Genomic DNA, 4,765 nt, shown 5'->3' with positions numbered 1-4,765 from the left:
AATTAGATTAATACCTGGTTATAAAAGCTTGTACTTGAATTTAAAAATATATTACCTGAGTAAAAACAAGAAATAAATTTAATAACTTACCAACTCTGCTTCAGCTATGTTGAGCTTTGGAAAACGATCAACCCATTTACCAACGGTAACATAAACATCATTAGAGTCATGTTTTTTCGATTCCATATTTAGCTCCATTTTTTTCAACTTCTCCTTAAACTTTGCATATTCTTCTGGATTATTTTCCAAAGAATTCAAAATTTTTTCCTATTCTTTGATCTTCTTGACATCTTTTTTGTAATTTTCTCTCTTTATTAAATATCTATGTATAGTGTCCTACAAAACAAAAAAAATTGAAACATATATTATGTTATATACATAAAAATTCCAAAGATAATAAGTAAAGAAAAAAAAAACTTACAACAACTCCAGTAAAAAAAACAAATCTCTTGTACTGAAACATTTCTCTGTCAGCTATTTGGCTCTCTTCAAGATTCAACGCAAAAGCCCAAGTATCATGAATAGCACTATTAATCCAGATAGAAGGGCGCAGCGAACAAAACTCCTCTTTCACCAAAATTATATCACTTTGGGAAGGATCTTCAGTGTTAAACCAACAGATAACATCACCAGTATCTTTCACATACAAACTCCTGTTACGCACCTTAACTCCCTCATCTTATCCTGTAGGATCTAACTCATGCTCCTCATCATATTTTCTAAAAAAGAGGAAGTCACACATATATCTTTCATGCTCACTTAAATTTTTCAGATACAGAGGCTTATTTTCCTGTAAACTCCTAGAGACAATCATTTCTCGATTTTGAATCGGAATCTTATCAATAAGGGGATCTACCCAATCTAAATCCAAACTAGATGCTTCCAAATTAGCCTTCAATTCCAACTACTGTTTATCTCTTAGATATTGCGATCTCTCAGCCTTTTTTTTCAGCATATGCATCAGCAGCAATAAATGTAATTTCAGGAGGGACATTTTCACTAGTAGGAATTTAGTCCACATCAATTAACTGAATGTGAGTTTTAGGAGGCTGAGGTCCTATTTCCATAAACTCATCTTGAGACAAATCAGCAGCAGTAGGAGTAGGAGTTTTATCTATAACAATAAGGGTAGGATTAGGAGCACTAGGAGATTTTAGAACTTCAGTTGGAGCAGATTCATTAGCAACCGATTCCGTTTCAACATATTTATTTCTCAATAAATCTAAAACTGCAGTTGTATCTCTAGGATGAGCTTCCTACAGAAAAAATAAAATGTATTAAAATAAAAAACAAGTAACTTAAATACAAACAATAATAACCTATACTAATTAATGAACTCAAAATTCTAATTCCTGATAGGAATATTCTTATTACTGACAAAAGTAATCTAATAGCCGAATGAATAAATCTTTTTCCTGATTAAGAATATATTATTTTGAAAAAAAGAAGTTAATTTCTGTTAAAAAATTTATTATTCCTGACTAAAATATTCTTACTACAGATAGAGGTAATCTAATAACTGACATAGACAACTTTATTCCTGATGAACAACTAGAGTTATAATTTACATCTTAACAAAATTTTATCATTTCCTGCACATACTCATCTAATAACTGACTAAAATATAATTATTCCTGATACAGTAAATCTAATTAAAAACCCAACAACTATATTGTAAATCCTGGCAAGAATATTGTAATTGTTGACTAAACTTATATAATATATGACAAAATAAATCTAATTCTTGACCAGAATAATTTAACTCGTGAAAAAATAACAAAAAAAATTACCTGATTCACAACATCAATAGGTGATTGATGTTCTTCTGTAACTTTACTCTGAATTACATCATCAGATTTAGTAAAAACCTGAAAACATATGTATAACAGAAATAAAAAAATAAATAAATTTATTTATATAAAATATCAAATTTAAATACAATAATTATTTTAATATATTATTCAAATAAAATACAAATATTAGACCTTAGATGTGTTGTCATCATCTTTGTCATTTTTTCTTTCTTTTTCATCAGTTACCGGAACTTCTTCTTCAGTAACTTCTGCATTTTGCTCCTTTAATTTGATGGTCGAGGAGAAGGAGTAGGGGTAATTAAACTTTGGCATAGAATGAGCTCCCATGGAAAAACTCCTACCTTCTTGCAAAATCCTAGCCTGATTATCATTCAAACAAGCAGAATAAACTTCATTGAGTCCCCTAGCTTTCCTTGGTGTCCTAGGAGGTAATGTTGAAGAATCAAGAACACTTTTACACCAACTGAACTAACCACATTTTCTCCTGGTGCTGTGCCAGGTTCAGAATTTACAGCAGTAGTTTTAACAACATCTGAAATAGCAACATCAGTTCCTTTGTCAACAGCAGCATCTTCTGCACCAAATGTAACATCGGCGACAGGTCCTTGGTGAACAGTCAAGACTTTGTCTTCATCTGCATTTTTCTCTGGTATCTGTTCAGGCCTACCAGTTTCAGGTATATCAAATTCTTCTTCTTCATTAGATTCTTTTTCTTCATTTGTATCTTCTAATTTATCACTTTTAGGTATATCTTGACTTAAGACTTTCGTCAAATCAAGATCAGCAATAACATTATTCACCTGTATAAAATAAACATTAATATCAAACATAAATCTTAAGTTAATTTCATATAAAAAATAAAGATAAGGGTAATTAAACTTACAATTTCATCAGACTTAAGCTTAAGATCAAAATTATTCAATTCAGTGGCTAACTTTTTGCTCTTCATAGCAGCTAACACTATTTCATCAATTTTAGCTAAGAACTGTGGATTGGAATATATATCATCATCTCCTTGAGATTGAGATTCTTGTGAAGTTTTTATTGCTTCATCTTTCAAATCAATAGCAAAGTGAATTTGGTTCTCTGATACGATCTTCAAGTCACGACCAAATTTCATTATTTTATTTTTCACAGTTTGATAAAAAAAAGAGAATAAAGAATGAATGAGTTAAATATAATAACATATCCTACATAAAAGAGACTCAAAATTCTAATTCTTGATAAAAATTAAATAATTTTTGAATAAAACAACATTATTCCTGAAACTGATACCTTATTTCCTGATTATAAAAAATTAATTCCTGACAAAAATAATGTTATTCCTGTTAAAAGTAATATAATTTTTTATTTAAACAATGTTATACCTAATTGAGATATAAGTTATTTCCTGACTAAAATAATTCCATTTCTGAACAAAACTCTCATATTCCTGATCAACATTCTCATAACAATGATATCAAATTTCTTACTCCTGATAAAACTAAACTAACTTCTGACTACAATTAATACTGATTCATATTATATTAATCACTGAATTATTGACAAAAAAAGTTAGTACATAATAACAGATTATACATAATGAACTCTTGAATTAAAAGCTTTAATAAATTAATAAAAAAAATGAGATTTTAAACTTACATTAATATCCATTTTACACTAGACGAAAATATGAATTGACCACCGGTTCAAAACCCCCTTATGCCACCAGTTTTGAACCAGTGGCATTTGGGGGGTGGCAATAATCTTATTAAAAAGCCACCGGTTCAAAACCGGTGGCAAAAATAAATATTGCCACCGGTTAACCGGTGGCAATAATGCTTCCCGCAATTTTTTTTAATGGTATTAACAAGTATTGCCACCGGCTAACCGGTGGCAATAATGCCCATAAAAAACAAATTTTTTTTTTTTTTTTTTTTTTGCATTTATTTCACTTAAATTGTAGTAGAAACTATATATATATGTAAAATACATAAAAACACATATATATTCATCAGTATCTAGTAATTGTATACTTTTTAAGAGTGAAAAAACTAAATTAATAACTACAACTAAATTACTCATACAACAATTCCAATTTAAAAGAACTAAATTAATCAAATTACACAAAACTAAAATTCCAACATTAAAATCAAAACAAAAAAATTTACAATAAAAAACCAAAAAAAAATTACAACATTAAAATTAAAAAATAACCCATATAACACCTAAATCAATAATCCTGCATCTTTATTCTTCGATTTAACATCTACATCTAAATCAATATACCTGCATCAAACAAAAAAAAAACGATTAAATAAAATAAATAAGCTGCGAAAAAGAAAACCAGAACAGTATGCACGGTACCCATAAATCGATTTAAATCGGTTAAATAAACCCAGAAAAAACACACAAAAATATAAACAAAACCCAGAAATTAAACAAAAACCCAGAAAAATAACCTAGAAAACTAAAACCCAGAAAAAAAAAGAAAAAAAAACCCAGAAAAAAAATTAAACAAAATTCCCAGAAATTAGTGAAAACCCGAGAATTAAATCGAACTTAAAAAAAAATCGAATTGATTTTCAAAACGAGAATGAAAAAAAATGAGAATTAAATCGAACTCAAAAAAACAAATTGATTTCCACGAACTCAATAAAAAAAAAACCCAGAATTAAATCGAATGAACCCAGAAGGAGATCGACTTAGAATCGATTAAAATCAATTAAAAATCGAATTAAAATCGATGAAAACATTCAAAAAATCCAAAATCGACTAATTAACCCAGGAAAATCAATAACTAGTAATGAAACAAAAACCCAGAAGAAAAACCAGAAAAAAAAATTAAACAAAAATAAAAACAAAATCCCAGAAATAAGTTAAAAAAACGAGGAAAAAAAAACCTAGAAATTGATTCACGAACTCAAAAAACAAAAACCCAGAATTAATTGATTAAAATCGATTAAAAACCA

This window comes from Chenopodium album, chromosome 9 (genome assembly GCF_948465745.1).
Source record: "Chenopodium album chromosome 9, dcCheAlbu1.1, whole genome shotgun sequence".
Taxonomy (NCBI): Eukaryota; Viridiplantae; Streptophyta; class Magnoliopsida; order Caryophyllales; family Amaranthaceae; genus Chenopodium; species Chenopodium album.
This window is presented reverse-complemented; position numbering follows the sequence as displayed.